Source organism: Engystomops pustulosus, chromosome 1 (genome assembly GCF_040894005.1).
Source record: "Engystomops pustulosus chromosome 1, aEngPut4.maternal, whole genome shotgun sequence".
In the NCBI taxonomy this organism is placed as follows: domain Eukaryota; kingdom Metazoa; phylum Chordata; class Amphibia; order Anura; family Leptodactylidae; genus Engystomops; species Engystomops pustulosus.
In genome coordinates, this window is record NC_092411.1 from 130,142,820 (window position 1) to 130,160,420 (window position 17,601).

Genomic DNA, 17,601 nt, shown 5'->3' on the forward strand with positions numbered 1-17,601 from the left:
TTTTACCTGCCTTTATCCTATACTTTAATTTTACTTGCCCAGTGGCAATGGTTGGATTATGCTCATGTGTGCTACAAATATTTATACCCCTGTAAAATAATTCATGAGAAGACTATGTATTATGAATGCATTTTATACTGTTGTACTCCTTTTATATATTTCGGATTACATAACTTACTCCTTTCAACACCTATACTTAGTATACTACTCACCCCAAAAATGGTTGTACATATTTTTCTCCAACATCTGAAGGGATTTATATAACATTTGTAGCACAAGTTATTGGAGACAATTCAGTTGGAAAACACTTCTGATTGGGCCTAAAATAAAAGTAATATAATTTTATAGTACAAATTAATTGATTTACCTTTTGCCGTTTTAGATCAACAGAGCTTATAGGGATATACAGTGTCTACTTATAATTTCCTTGACTTGTTTTTACTGTATTCCCTGAAAAGCTGGATTGTCATAAATGTGTCAAATCACTTCATGGGAGGCCACGTTTCATAAGAACTCAAATAAAATATTCACACTGTTAGAACAAGCCCATAACAATTGACATATAAAACTGCTGTAACACGAAGAACTGTTCTCTTTTGCAATTCCCACAAAGTGGGAAGGCTGCTCTGGAAATGTGCTAGTCGCACGCACAATGGTTCTTACTGTTAGAAATCCATAGCAATGATCAGGCTTTCTGTGTAGTACATCTGTGCTAAATATAGAGAAGTAGACCCCCCTGAAAGTGACAGTTTTTCACAATTATAATACAATTTTTTTCTCATAAATAATTGCCATTCTTATACTATATGGTCAACATATTAGTCCTAAATAATAATTAAAAACACAATTATTTTTTTACCATTATTATTTATTATAATAAACATCCTGACTGCAATAATAATAGTACTAGTCTTACACTAATATGAAGGTTGAAAAATTAATGATGCGCATAAACCATTGATATAATTCACAAATGCCACCACTGGAGTAACAAGGCACCACTGAGCCCCAGTGCAAACTTTGGATCAAAGCCATCATATACCTAAACTGTTGCTGATGCACCCCAGCCCACACATTACATTGGAAAATACATATACAAGTGAATTTGAATATTAGCAACAAATAAATTTTTTTCAGTTCTTTAATTTAAAAAGTGAAGCTCATATATTATAAAGAGTCATTACAAACAGAGTGAACTTCTGTTTACATTTATTTATGTTGATGATTATGGCTTATCGATTATCAATAACAGTGCCTAGTACAGTTTGCCTGTGAAGTGTGCACGGTGCGCCAGGTGTGAATTGTGGCTCACATTCTTCATAAATCTGGTGCACCAGATACATCTCCGACAGAGTTCACCAACTTTTTTTGGGCCCCTTTAACATAGAATTGCGTGCAATGCAATTCTGTCGGACACCCCATGATAAATGTGGGGCACAGTCTGACTGTGCACTGGAACACTTCGGGTATAGTTGGGTATAGCAAGTAGTTTGCACTGAAAATAACATGCAAAGTCAGACATAAAAGTGGTGCAGCAGCTTTAATAAATGTGGGCCTTTATCTCAAAAAATGTAATATTATATAAGACCGACTGTAAAAAAAATTTGAACAAAGAAATGTTGGCTAAATGAAAAGTATGTGCAGTAAATGCACTTAATACCTGGTCAGGGCTTCTTTTGCGTGAATGACTGCATCAATGTGGTGCGGAATGGAGGCGATCAGCTGATGGCACTAAAGAGGTGTTATGGAAGCCCAGGTTGTGTGATAGCAGCCTTCATTGTTGGGTCTGGTAAGTCTTATCTTCCTTTTCACAATACCCCATTTATTTTCTATAGGGTTTAGGTCAGGTGAGTCTACTGGCCATCAAGAACAATGATACTGTGGTTATTTAACCAGGTTATTTGACAGTATGAACAGGTGGCATGTCCATCACCAAAAATCTTGTTGGCAGAGGGAAGCATGAAGTGCTCTAAGATTTCCTGGTAGACGGCTGTGCTTACTTTCATCTTGATAAAACACAGTGGTCCTATACCAGCAGATGACATGGCACCCCCAACCATCACTGACTGTGAAAACTACACACTAGACCTCAAGCAGCTTGAATTGGGATCTTGATTTCCAAATTAAATGTAATTGTCTTTCATCTGAAAACAACACCTTGGACCATTGAGCAATAGTACAGTTCTTTTTCTCCTTGTCCCAAGTAAGATGCTTCTGGTGTTGTCTTTTGGCCAAGAGCCCATATTTTGGATAAGAGCCTTGTAGCCCATATCCTGGATATGTCTGTGTGTCATGGCTCTTGAAGCACTGACTCCAACAGCAGTCCACTCCACCCTTGTGAATCTCCCCAAAACTCTTGAATGGCCCTTGCTTAATAATCCTATCAAGGGAGTCTGCGTTTATTCAGGTTGCTTGTGCACCCTTTTCTTCTCCATTAATAAGCTTTAATACAGCACTCAGTAAACAGCCAGCTTTTTTAGAAATGAACTTTTGTGGCTTACCGTCCTTGTGGAGTGTGCCGATGACTGCCTTCTGGACATATGAACCAGACTAGTGAACCAGACTGAGGGACATTTTAAAACACATAGGAAGGGTTTTCCTTGGCTATAAGCCATAATCATGAACATTAATATAAACAAATATTTACTGATGTGGGGTGCAGCGTAACATGGATGTAATGTGGGGTGCAGCGTGACATGGATGTAATGCGGGGTGCAGCATGACATGGATGTAATGTGGGGGTGACGCAGTATATGGATGTTATACAGGGGTGCAGTGTGAGATGGATGTAATGTGAGGGTGCAGGGTGGCATGGATGTTATATGGAACATGCGGCGCAGGTATAGCTCTCAATAGCTAATAAGTCTGCACCCCTGTATACATACGGTCTGGGAGTGATGGCAGGCACAGCGCTGGACCTGAGCACCAGACGGGGTAAGTACAATTGCTTTCTTGTTGTGACAACCCCACTACCTCAGCTCAGATAACCTCTTTAATTATGGAGGGCACTGTATAGGTTAGTGGGTCAGTAGCTTAGGGTTAGTAGGACTAGGTGTAGTTGGCTTAGGGTTAGGGTACATCTAGCTTTTTGGTGATTACATTCACACACTGCGCTTGAATTACATTTAGGAAAAGAGCTCATACACAGTGGGGAGGAGTCTCCTGATCGCATGTACAAAATGCACATTCCTGATCACAAGCGTTTCACTGTAAATGCAGATGTGATCTGGAGAAACTCCTCCGCACTGTGCTGGAATTGTCTTTGTAAATGTAATTCAAGTGCAAAATGTGAACATAGCTGGAGGCTATGATGAATGCATTGGGAAAAATGCTTAGCAACATTTGTTTTGTCTTTTAACATAAAAGGCATTGTCGGCTAAGGCCTAACTTGCTGATCGGTTCTCAGTGATGGGACCCCCATGGATCATGAGAACAGCGGTCCCATGTACCCCTGTCGCACCCCAAGATGACCGGAACAGACAATCGTGCATGCTCCATCTCTATGCTGAGAGAGATAGCCGAGCGCAATACTTGTTAGATGGGACAACCCCTTTAATAGAGATGACTAACAATCAACAAATATGCTGCTACTAAGAAAATGTATTTACATGTGCTTATGTATTTTAAAAACGAAAAAGACGATCCATGCAGGTTTCCTCCTTATTTGTGCACCAAACACAAGGGATCACTTTCAGGGATAAGTCACCATTCAGACCAGAAACCGTCAATATTTTCACTCCTGTCCTAGTCTCCTCCACTCACTGCATATAAGAGACATATCCAGACATAGTGTAGACAGTTTCAAACTTTTAAAACTTTTAAACATCATGCCCCAGAAGAAGCACAGAGGCGAAACCCTGGGTCGGGTAAGGATTGGCGTCCTCGTGGAGTCATTTGTGATATGCGCATTTTTTATCTACATATGTGAGTAGAACTGGAAATAAAAGTTTTAAAAGTTTGAAACTGTCTACACTATGTCTGGATATGTCTCTTATATGCAGTGAGTGGAGGAGACTAGGACAGGAGTGAAAATATTGACGGTTTCTGGTCTGAATGGTGACTTATCCCTGAAAGTGATCCCTTGTGTTTGGTGCACAAATAAGGAGGAAACCTGCATGGATCGTCTTTTTTGTTTTTGAGCTCCGGTCACAAAAGAGTTTCTTCTACTGGATTATTGAATAGTGGATGTTTGCTGGATCCATCTAGGACCGTTAAGGACAGCTCATAAGAGGGAAGGTGCAGCACCACGCAATTTTTTTGTTGCTTATGTATTTTGCCTAATGCATTGCAAAACACAATGCGAACAAAGTCTGAAGCAGTTTTTGAATCTAATGCTTACAGTGGATCATTGGAGCGCTGATCTCTTCTAGTAACATGCTGGGAGTTATGGGCAGATGCGTTAGTGTGCCAGCACCAATAGGGGGCACAAGCACTGAGAGTGCCTAGGGCAGCATCAACACTAAATACGGCCCTGCCCTTATATGTGTACTTTCCAGCAGCATCCCCTCATTAAAGGGAACCTGTCACCAGGAGACCCCGATTTTAGCCCTCCACACTTCCCCTTAGAGCATTGCATGTACACTGCTAAACATCTTTTGTCGCAAGAATCAGCTTTACAGAGAAAAAGATAACTTATATTTTACCTTTGAAAGACCTGTGCAGTGTGACTACTCCAGTCGCCAAATGGGCGGGGTTGAAGAGGAGTATATTCAACCCCACCCTCGGGAAACGTCTCCTCAGTGTCTTATTTTCAAATCAATATTACCGCCCCTCGTCCGCCCTACGTCTTCATTTGAACGCCCCCTTGCTCGGCCCTACTGTTGATCGCAACTCTCGCTGACCGCGTCTGGCATTCTCGCGCCTGCGCGGTCAGCATTGCTTGTGCTGTGCGCACAAACAAGAAGATCACCACAGTCACAGTGCCTGGATCTGTGAGTAAACATCACTGGTTTATTATGATGGATTTTGATGGTAGATTTTCTTTACATACATTCAGGGAGTTTTTTATGCCAGAAAACAGGCGTTTCTGATGTTTTCCGCTCCACATGTCACATTAGGTATAACAGTGCAGGCGATGGGCAGGCGATGGGCAAGCAGGGGCGTGAATGGAAAATCAGCATAGACTGTAGCAGAAATCTCCACCAGGTCAGACGTGGTCTAAACATGATGATGATTGAGGAGGATGCCTGATGTGGTTGTTTTTTGTGTTTTAGTAGATCATTAACCTTTTGATGTCAAAAGGAGCAGTAAATTAGTATATAGTTATATAAGAGAGTTTATAGAGAAATATGCAGCTGTAAGGGTTACAACACCCTACAATGAGAGAAGACATCACTAGATAACATTTGGGTGTAATTACTTTTCACTGTTTATAGCTGCTAGTGCTGCATCACTGGATTATGTAAGCTGCTTAAAGACTTTGGTGGGCATTTGTATAGAGTGGGGGTCCCCGGCTTAACTTTTGGCCCTGAAACTGTGATTCTTTACTCATAATACCTGACATGAACTCTTTGGAAGCATTGAATAGCTAGCATTTTTAGACAAGATATACATCATATTATTAAGTTATGAGCATTATTCTTGTAGAGCTGCAGGTTGTGAAAGTACCCAAATTTATACTGTTGGGGATTTCCCAATACACTGCTAGAAAAATGCTGCATAACCACATTTTTTCTTTTATTATCTAACTAGTCTAAAAACACTAAGTGCACAACTTCAGACAGGTTCCCTTATAATATTTCTTCTACCGCTGTTACCATGTTACCCCTATAATAAGATATTCCATGCAAATAAGACCTACATTACAGTTTTGTTCAAGCTGAGAAATATAAGGCCTCCCCTAAATATAAGCCCTAGCGGCATCATTGCTACAGTTCCCCCGACACCATACATTAGTATTAGAAGAGGTTATGATATGGGTGAAGAATTAATGGGATAGAATCACTGACTGTTATGCTGCAAATGTGATACAAGCAGCTACCTGAAGAAGAACTGACAAGAAGGGCTCATTGAAGGAAAGTGCTAAACAGGAGAGATTGGAACCAATGATTCTAATAGAAATTCAGCATGAAATGTAGAGTTTTAGAGCAGTGGTGGCAAACCTATGGCATGGGTACCAGAGGTGGCACTCAGGCATCTGCACCATCACCCCAGCGCAGAGTTCGCCAGACACGACTCAAGGCCGCTTGGAGTCCCAGGCAGCCTAGGACCCTAGATGGAAGCTACAATGATAATCCAAACTTCTTCTCCTTCTGTCGACTGTATTGGTGTCATCAGGTGCCTATACAATTTAAACATGTGACAGACCAGGGAATAATAAGTTGCTGCTTAAATTGTCGTATTGGCACTTTGCAAAGAATATGTGGGTTTTGGTTGTAGTTTGGGCACTCATCGTCTAAAAGGTTTGCCATCACTGGTTTAGAGAGTTATAAGGAAGTTAGAGAAGTTGGTGCTATGATGGTCTTTAAATTAAAAAATGTTGTTTTTGGTCATAAATTTTGAAATAATTAAATGAAACATAGATTGTTTCACACAGAAATAGAGCCACAAGAAACTCTTTGTGGAATTCAGAGGGTTATACTGATGTGTGTGATGGGATCAGGGAAAAATAAGACACCCCCTGAAAATAAGACCATCTTTAGAAGCAAAAATTAATAGAAGACACTGGGGCACATTCACTTTAGTCAGACTGTTCACGTTCTTCATGGCCAAAAAGGGCTTGCACAGGTATCTAAGAAGTGTGTGCAATGGAATTGTGGAGCACGTGAGCCTTTTGTGGAACAGCTGCGCTGGCTTCCATACAGATTAGGTGGTGTGCCATCAGTTGGTCTGAATGATTCGGACTGGGCGCTGTTTTTAAATTTCAAATTGTGTCATACACCCTATGTTATAGGTGAACCACAAAAAAGATGGTGAACTCTGTCGGACCTCTGCGGGGAAGCGACACATTCAGGATTTCATGCTCATATTCTTAGTGAATCACCATGCGCTGTATTACAGACGGACTATGCACTTTCGGTGAACTCGAGTGACCTGGTAAGTCAAGGTGCACCACTGTCTTATTTTGGGGGAAACACGGTAACATCAGACATTTGGTGCATAAATCCCAATGTTTATAGATTTGGTGTGTTCATGTGTAGTAGTGGTGTATTTACATGCAACTGATATATGTTCTTCACATGTTAATGCGGTTAGTTCTGCAACCTGGTACACTGATTTCTCTACACACTATCCAGATGAATGTAACAGTTATTAAAATTTCCTAAAATATACTGCTAAATATAAATATGCATGAAGAACCTATTGTGGTGACAGTGTAGTCCTAGTCTGAAACTGCCCTCTGGGACATAGTTATCATTCATTGGGTATCTTATACAAGTTTTTGTGTTTAGAACATTTAGTGTATTTTGTACATCATATTTATTATAATGATTTACAAAGCTAAATAAATGTGGTTGTTTTCACACATTGGGGCAGATTTACTTACCCGGTCCATTCACGATCCAGCGGCGCGTTCTCTGCGCTGGATTCGGGTCCGGCCGGGATTTAATAAGGTAGTTCCTCTGCCGTCCACCAGGTGGCGCTGCTGCGCTGTAAAGCATCTGAACGCCCCGGAATTCACCGAGGCCAGCTGAGTGCAGGTAAGCGCGTCCCGAGCGACACATTTTCCGTTCTTAAATGCGGCGGTTTTTCCGAATACGTCGGGTTTTCGTTCGGCCACGCCCCCCGATTTCCGCCGCGCGCATGCCAGCGCCGATGCGCCACAATCCGATCGCGTGCGCCAAAATCCCGGGGCAATTCAGGGAAAATCTGCGCAAATCGGAAATATTCGGGTAACACATCGGGAAAACGCGAATCGGGCCCTTAGTAAATGACCCCCATTGTAATAACTCTGCTCTTCTTTCCTGTGTAAGTTAGACTTGCACCACTATGTGACTGAATGAACAGAGTATTGCAACTTTAAGTGATGATCTACAGTTGCAACGATCTTAAGGCAAGATTCATGAAGATCGTGGGAGTCATTTCATGAATCTGTTGCACACTGTAAACTTCACAGGCAAACTGAGCATAGGGCCGTTTGCACTATTTTTGATAAATGTAGGCCATAACCTTTCCTCCACCTAACACATCACTCCCATTAGACTTAACCGCCACAATTCATGGCTCCACGCTCTCCTCGCTCCCTCAAGTCTGCAGCCTTGGAGTCATCTTTGACTGTGCCTTATCCTTTAAGCCTCACATACAGACCCTTACTATAACCTGCCACCCCCATTTCAAGAACATCTTGCACTCCCAATCCTTCCTCAATCCATAGTCTACAATATTGCGAGTCTAGAGTCTACCCAATTGCTAGTTCCTCATCTCCCGCTTGAACAACTGCAACATTCTTCCCTGTTGTCTCCCAGATAACTCTCTAGCACCCCTCCAATCTATCCTTAACTCTGCTGTCTCCACGTTGTACCCATTGTACAACGAATGGAGTTTAAAATATTAAGAATGACTTACAAAACCATCCACAACCTGTCCCCTCCATATATCTACTAATCATCCAATAACGTTCCGTACATAATCTCTGTTCCTTACAGGACCTTCAGCTATGCGCTATTACCATCCACTCTGTATCCAGGACTTCTCCTGTGCCTCTCCCATACTCTGGCACTTTTGTGTCAGACAGTCCCCCACTTTACAAACATAACCCTAAAACAAACTTGTTCAGGATCACCTACAACACACATTAATTGCACTGCTCTGCTCCCTCACCTTGTTTCTCCATCTACCCTCCGATATAATTTGCTCACATAACAAAACAATAAATATCCATACTAGAGTATCAGAGGTTAGTTCCAACCTATATCAGCAAAATATGCCTGGAAATATATGTCTGCACATTGGGGCAGATTTACTTACCCGGTCCATTCGCAATCCAGCGGCGGGTTCTCCGACGCTGATTCGTGTCTTCCGGCGATTCACTAAGGTAGTGCGACCGATGTCCACTAGGTGTTGCTGCTGCACTGAAGTCCGTCGGAGTTCACTGAAGTTCACCAAGCTAGCCTGGGTGCAGGTAAGTGCGTGTGAAGTGACACATTTAAAAAAAAAAAAAACGGTGTTTTTTACGAATCCGACGGTCGCGTGCATGCTGGCTCCGATGCGCCACAATCCGATCTCGTGTGCCAAAATCCCGGGGCAATTTCGTCACAAAACACTAATTTTTGGCGAATCCGACGTAAAAACGCGATTCGGGCCCTTAGTGAATGACCCCCATTGTATTTTACTTTTTCTTCCTCCTTCTTTCACTTGGTAGATATACCCTCCGATATAGATTGTGAGCCCTCATGTGGTGGGTCCTCCTTCCATTTGTTTCTTGATCTCTGTAGTCTTTGAGTATTTGTACTTGCAATTGCTCTTGTGTTAATGTAATGGATATGCATCCCTTATCGCTTTTACGGCACCATGGAATTAATGGTATATAAATCTATAAAAAGATGATAATATTAATAATAATAATAAAATAATCTGCTTGTTGTAAGTAGTAAAAAATAAAAGCATTGCGTTTTATGTTTGTGCCGTTCATGATAGCAACTACCTGATGAAGGAGCAACTTTACAGGGAGTATTACCTAAGAGCGAAATAACGCAGCATTACAGGGAAAACTGCCTCTCCTAGAATAGAAAGCTTGTGAAATTGATGTGGACAACATATCACACCAAGGAAAATTTTTACCTCCTGCGGTTGAGGCCTTGGATATAAGTGGACATTTATCAAAGAAACAGACAATGGGGGTCATTTACTAAGGGCCCAATTCGCGTTCTTGTGACGGGTTAACCAAATTTTTGCGTTTTGCGCCGATTTTCCCTGTATTGCCCCGGGATTTCGGCGCACGCGATCGGATTGTGGTGCATCGGCGCCGGCATGCACGTGACGGACATGGGGGGACGTGGCCGTACAAAAACCCGACGGATTCAGAGAAACCGCCGCATTTTAACAAAAAAAAAGTGTTGCTGGACATGCGCTTACCTTCACCCGGCAATGGATCGTGCACTCCGGCGGACCTTGGCGGACTTCAGCGCAGCAGCGACACCTGGTGGACGTCGGAAGAACTGCCTTAGGGAACCGCCGGAAGACCTGAATCCACCGCAGAGAACGTGCCGCTGGATCGCGAATGGACCAGGTAAGTAAATCTGCTCCATTGTGACTGGTTCACAACAAAGGGGCACATGTATCAAGTGTCTGAAAATCAGAATATTTCCAGTTGCCCATTTCAACCAATCACAGCTCAGATTTCATTTTACCAGTGCTCATGAATATTTTTAAGGGGAGCTGTGATTGGTTACCATGGGCAACTGAAAATATTCTGACTTTCAGACACTTGTTAAATCTGCCCCAAAGTGTTCCCCGCAGCAGTATTGTGCTTTTGACACCTGTATTGAATCTTTGCAGATTATTTTTTGCATCATTTTGTTTTTCTTGCTGTGAGATGCTCAATTAAAAAAAAAAAAAAACAGGACATTTTCTATTCCCATTATATTCCCTAGTACTTGCGTTTGCAGCACAAAAAGCTCAGTTTACCGACCCCCAACGTTGACACAACTTATGTGCCCCAGCTCTTTTGCTGCACATCTTTTTTCCTGACAGCTATTTTTGGTGCAATTTTTGTTGCACATTAAGACCAACAAAATGCATGCCTATGAACTTTTAAACCACTTCCTAAATGGAAGGTGTAATTTCTGATTCGCATATTTTCTTTATGCAGTGTGACAAATAAAGTAAAGTCATGTAACACAATGAAAATTCATACAAGACAACTTTAAAACTGTGTGCCAGAAAACAGACCTTGTGCCACCAATTATAACATTCCCTTAATGGAGGAGATTTATCATACGCCGACACTTCCGGGCCCGGAGAATGATAGTTACCATGCCACCACACATCCCACCGGATACATCGAGAGGCTTAGGTCGGACTAGGCGTAGATTTGCGTATAAAACTTGTTTCATAGGTTTTTCAAAATGGCACAGGCACGGGACGGGAACTGGGCTGCTCTGCCAAGCACATCCTCTTCATGTTGGTGTAGTCGTTGTAAGAATCACAATTTCTTGCACTGAGATCCTTTCACAGCTTTAATGCCAGAAAACCGGCATAGAAGCAGTGATAAATCTCCCAGTATGTATGATCATTAATTATACACTATGAAGAAAAACTCAGTAAAGTCTAGAGCAGTTTGCAGGTAATTTAAGCATTTTTCCTCCATCTTCCAGGATCAGCTGTAGGGTTACAGTGAACATATTTTCAGATGCAAAGTATCTGCATACTCCACTAGAAAAGCACTGCTAGAATGAGAGTCCTATATGGGTTATTTTTTTGTGTTCAAACATTACCTTACTTTTAGGGATAATAGATAGCCTGCATTTACCTATGCAGAACATGTGCAAATGATATAGCAGCCCTGCAACAAGGTTTCTAGCTAAGAATAAATTCTTTATTATATGTGTTTTTACTTCTGTCAAAGTAATTCAGAATGCTGTGTCTAAAGATGTATTTTTTTTTAAAGAAGTACTCTTCCTATGAATTAACATTTTCAAAATCAAAATGATTTCAGAGTAAACTATAGCCTGTCTAGGCTTGCATAAATGTAGCTGTCATCTTACCCGACCTCCTTTGTTCTATGCTGCTCCTTAATGCTAGTGGCACTTTATACCAATAAAGTGACTTCTACAGGCTCAGAAGAATGCTGCACCTGCAAAATACCTCTTCTGCTTTATACTCATAAAATGTATCTTCATGATAAAATAGTCAACTCACGGCAGTATCCTGGAACAAGTGGACAGACAAGAAAGATTTGTGTTTCCATTTGATTTTTTTTCCAAAGGGAGGAATCATAAAAAAGCGATCAGAAAAAATTGGTGTTCAATGTAAGGGCGCAGATAGCAAAACAAGGCCCTTTAGTTACTTTCAGATGAGGACATACGATAAAATCAGAAGTGGTAAGAAGTGTATTCCTACAGAGAAGAGAATTGGCTGGAGAAAGTTGTCCCAAAGGGTAGATTCAAGTTTGGACACTTGAGATTGTTTACCACATGGAATGGAGTCCCTAGGTCAATACAACCTATCGAACAATGTCATTGCGGGTTCTAACCTTTGCAGGAATCGAAGTTGTATATCCCATGAAAAGGGGAGGAGATAGAAATAAAAAGTTAACACGAAGAGAGGCACACTGAATCTTGAGAGCCAAGGCAATAGGTCATTTGATATTTATAGTGGTTTGCCCATGTAAGTAAGCTTTCAAACTTAACCCCCTAGTGATATTTACACTATAAACATCATTTTTTACACTCTTACATTACAATTTTATCTGTTTTTCTCTCAGTTTTATTGCTCTTTTAGCACCCTTTTTGTGGCGCAGCTGCGCTGACTTCCATGCGTTACAATTTAGGGGACATTTGGGAGGACGATCTAACTGATTCGGACAGAGCATGTGACTTGACCTTCAAATTGTGCCGCAAATCGGGCGTACAATCTGAGTGAATCACAGCACAGTGCATTATCATCGGACAATTAACTCCGGTGAACTCCGCCCGATGGGTAAGTAAATGTGCCCCTGCGTGTGTGAACTTGTCTTGAAATCAACAGCAAAATCTATTCATGAGAAGAATCTGCCTGGAATCTGAAGATCAACAGTTGGTTTCCGGGGCAACCGGAATTGTATACACCAGCACTGATAGAGACAGGTTGGAATTATATCTGTGAAATGCAGCATTTTTGCTAATAACAGTGAATTAGAGAATGTTTATAGTATATAGTATATTTAAGTATATAGTATATTTAAGAATACTATTGGGGCATATTTACTAAGGGTCCGCGGATTGCATTTCCGTTGGGTTTTCCGACGTTTTCGGGGATCGCACCGCTGGGACAGGTATTTAAAAGGGGATTTTGGCGCAGTGGCACCGGCTTTCATGTGACAAAAATTTGGGGTGGGCAGTTGGACGTTCCGCCTGCTACAGACTAAGCGCAGGATTTAACTTTAAAATTGTGTCGCAAGACAATGCACTTACATGCACCAGGAAGAAGATGGTGAACTCCGGCGGCCCTTATCGGGGAAGCAACACATTCAGGAAATCGGGCACACAATTTTACAATGCACAATGTACTCTCGGAAACTCTGTGGGACCGGGTAAGTAAATGTGCCCCACTGTCTTCTTGGAAATAACCCATTATTATTATTGACATGAGCATATTTTTATGAAGCTTACTTTCACGAGATGTATGGCTCTGATTTCTGGGAGCATGCATACATCTATCTAAAAGTATAGACTTACTACAGGCATTTTGGGACATGAAACCACCTGTCCAAAAGACACACTAGTGGTTTCAGTGTCTCAAAGCAACATGAAAGGTTCCATTTATGTGTCTGTTCTGGATTGTCCTTTCAATAATTGGCAAAGATGATTCCAGATGAACAACTTGAAGCTGCTGGACCCCAAGAAAAAAATCATTTAAATACTGAACATCTGTGTTAGAGAAGCTTTTGGGTCCTTTGAGATGCCTGGACACTACTACTACCTCGGCATCTCCTATAACAGTGGTGGCGAACATATGGCACGCGTGCCACGGAGGGCACGCAGAGCCCTTTCCATGGGCACGCTCCCCTGCCGTCTATATCTTGAATCAATGAAGCTTCAGCCAGCAGGAAAAGCTGCCGATCGCCGAGCGCTCCAGTGATATCTCTCACTGTAGGCTGCTCTGTGCTCACTAGTGCTGCCTTACACTCTCTTACTCCCTCCCCCACGAGGAGAGAGACGGAACTGCAGGAGCCTACAGCAGCCTGTAAAGATAAGTGTAACAGGAGGAGGCAGGAGCTGCTCTGTGTATATGTCACAGACACTAAACAACTATAGGTCCTTATTGTGTAGTGTTCCAAACTGCCCTGTATGAGAGCTTCCCATGGCCAAATATATACTGCCCTTGGCCCAGATCTCTTGTCTTGTTGCTGTGCCATGCTGCCAGTGACCCTGGGGTGCACTACACTGCCCTCACTGACAGCATGGCACAGGTTCCCAGAGCTCAAGAACAAGGGAGATATATATATATATATTTATGGCCACAGACAGCTGTCATATGGGGACATTTGATCGAAAATTCACCTGCCTAATTCCATGTAACTTTGTAATTCAGTGCACCCATACTCGCTGTGTGGGGGTAGTGTTCCTCAGTGGATGGGGGTAGTGTTCCTCAGTGGATGGGGGTAGTGTTCCTCAGTGGATGGGGGGTAGTGTTCCTCAGTGGATGGGGGGTAGTGTTCCTCAGTGGATGGGGGGTAGTGTTCCTCAGTGGATGGGGGTAGTGTTCCTCAGTGGATGGGGTTAGTGTTCCTCACTGGATGGGGGTAGTGTTCCTTCCCTGGATGGGGGTAGTGTTCCTCACTGGGTGGGGATAGTGTTCCTCAGTGGATGGGGGTAGTGTTCCTCAGTGGATGGGGGTAGTGTTTCTCAGTGGATGGGGTAGTGTTCCTCACTGGATGGGGGTAGTGTTACTCACTGGATGGGGGTAGTGTTCCTCACTGGAGGGGGGTAGTGTTCCTCACTGGAGGGGGGTAGTGTTCCTCACTGGAGGGGGGTAGTATTCCTCACTGGATGGGGGTAGTATTCCTCACTGGATGGGGGTAGTGATCCTCAGTGGATGGGGGTAGTGTTCCTCACTGGATGGGGGTAGTGTTTCTCAGTGGATGGGGGTAGTGTTCCTCACTGGAGGGGGGTAGTGTTCCTCACTGGAGGGGGGTAGTGTTCCTCACTGGAGGGGGGTAGTGTTCTTCACTGGATGGGGGTAGTGTTACTCACTGGATGGGGGTAGTGTTCCTCACTGGATGGGGGGTAGTGTTCCTCACTGGATGGGGGTTGTGTTACTCACTGGATGGGGGTAGTGTTCCTCACTGGATGGGGGTAGTGTTCCTCACTGGATGGGGGTAGTGTTACTCACTGGATGGGGGTAGTGTTCCTCACTGGATGGGGGTAGTGTTCCTCACTGGATGGGGGTAGTGTTCCTCACTGGATGGGGGTAGTGTTCCTCACTGGTGTATTTGCTCCTGCTTTGTGATATAATTGGTGATGTTGGACTTTCTTTAGTGGTCTGTTTATTATCAGTATGGTGGTATTTATCTTGTTGTACTGGTAATGGTCATCATGTAGCACTATTATATATCCCTTATAGAGGGGGACTGTCTCTAATTATAGGCTCAATAGCCGGGTTGGACACTGTGGAATGATAGCGTAGACTTTGGTTTGCAGTTTGGGCACTTGGTCTCTAAAATGTTCGCCATCACTGTCCAATAACTATCCCTTGTGGTGCATGTCTGATTTTCCCTACTTACCTTTTTTCCTGCCTTCTGAAGTCTTGATAATATCAAAAAAGTTTAAGCTTTCATGCAAATTCTTGAATGCCAGAACTTTTCAGGTTGTTTCTTTATGCAAATCTTACAATGAACATCTGATATCCATTTGTTTTGAAAATCATTTTAAAATACTTATATTTGACTTATTTTTTTTAATTCAAGTTATCCCCAAATCTGCATTCTGCTTTGAAAAACTCAAGTATAGATAACATGTTCATAGACTTTTGCTTCTTGTGAAAAGAAAATACTATTTTAGCCAGTTGACATTCCATATGTTCGCACCCTTTATAGTTTTTGTTACAAAACCAACAAATAAAAAAGAAATTCAGAGTTATAAATGTTACAATATAGGACATTGACTTTAGCTTCCATTTGCATGCTGTAATCTCACACAGTGGGTGCAGGGAAGTGCTCCTGCACAGTATAACAGCCTGTGAAGAAGCCACAGCATGAAGGGACACCCCTCAAGAGCCCCGCAGGATCATTAGCATAATTTTGAAAGTTGATTTTAAAAGGAAGGAGGCCATGGAAAATAATGGTAGAAACAAGCCAAAGTCTTCCAACCCCCTAATAACCCATATATGTAGCCTGTACAAAATATACTGCAATATAACAACATTGTATTCTTACATACTATATTCTTTATGAGAGCTGTATTTATTTGTTGCTTCAGTTCTTATTTTTGAAACATTTCCAAGAGTTGTCATTCTAGAACAAGTATATGTCAAATCCAGGGAGTGGCTTTAATGAATCCCTTTGCTTGAAGGGTGTAAAACATTTCTCAAGCCAGGCATGGATGGGGTGATTTTATTTTTGTAATCTTAAAAAATGCTGGAATGCATCCAGGACAATGAAACATTTGGAATTGTGTTTAAAATGCTTTGACCATACCTAATGCAGTAATTAAAATAGCAATGATATCACTGGACCTGTATGAAGTATTATTTTACATTTTCCATACTTTATTGCATTTTAGTTAGGAAACATCTGCTTGTGTTTTAAAAACAATTATATATACATATATCTATATATACAGACATGTGTATGTGTATGTATGCCTTACTATTAGATATAAGCTGACCAAATTGTTGGGTACACATTCAGCTACTTGACCCATATTGGGCAAACAAATTGAGGCCTCTAACAACTGGCCATGGCTATGATTTGCCAGGGGGACATCCCATTCATCTCTACTAACTATATATTGCCGTACTGTCAGATATACTATATATTAAATTATTATTGGTTCTGTAACTCCCATAGAAGTGGATTGGGAAACCTGCCAACACATGTCCACCCTTTCATTCCTTCTCTGTCTTAATAAATGGGGACCCCTTCGTTAAGATAATTTCAATTTCAGGAAAACTGCAAATAACTACCATGCAAGTGGATAAAAATCTATTTTTCTATGATAACGGAAAAAAATATTTTTAGCCCAATCAGGGTTAGAAATAAAGGGAGGGTCCTGCTTTAGGGTTGAAGGGAGAACTTCAAACAACCTTTGACACTCTTTTACTATAAAACAAGATGAAACCTATTGCTGTACATATATTGGAGAATGGTTCATTATCATCATCATTATCACGGTCTTCACAATCTTAAAGTATATTTAAGATCAGGTCCTTTTCAGTTTTTGAGTTTCCGTTTTTCACTTCCCTCGTTCCAAAAGCCTTAACTTTTAAATTTTCCGTATACAAATTTTACTTCCTATTGCAGCAATTTAATGTTCTTTACAATGTACTGGAAAACATTTAAATCCAGTAGAACTGACAGAAAAACACAATCGCTAAATGGATCACCATATTATGCCACCCAAAACTTTTCATACTGGGCTGTGTAACGTGTTATTTTTATCTGAATTGCACAGATTTTTCATTGTTGCCAATTTCACATACAACCACTGTTCATTTACAGTCAAAATGTTATGGTTCGCAAAAAAGGTTTAAGTTAGGGTGATCACCATATGACATACTTATTTTTATATTTTCATTGAATGGACATTTTTGGGAATGCTTAACATGCTTGTGATTTATTTGTCTATTCTATTGTTTATTTTTGATTTTCATCTCTTTAAAAAATTGCTTAGTAATTTTTTTAGGCTCCTTAAAGGAAATCTACCACAAGGAACAGGAATTGTAAACTAACTTACATTCTATTGTGTACCCCTTCTGCCAGGATAGGCTCTTCTATTAGCTTCATATTCCCTTGTTTTTACG

General features: G+C 41.6%; 1 long non-coding RNA gene across 1 annotated transcript in view; it reads right to left on the reverse strand.

Moving 5' to 3' along the window:
* Positions 1–17,601, reverse strand: part of LOC140087039 (uncharacterized) — a 51,482-nt gene that overhangs the window by 23,249 nt on the left and 10,632 nt on the right. The window contains exon 2 of the long non-coding RNA XR_011849978.1: positions 213–320. This is a non-coding gene — a long non-coding RNA (uncharacterized lncRNA). The remainder of the gene's footprint in view (positions 1–212; positions 321–17,601) is intronic.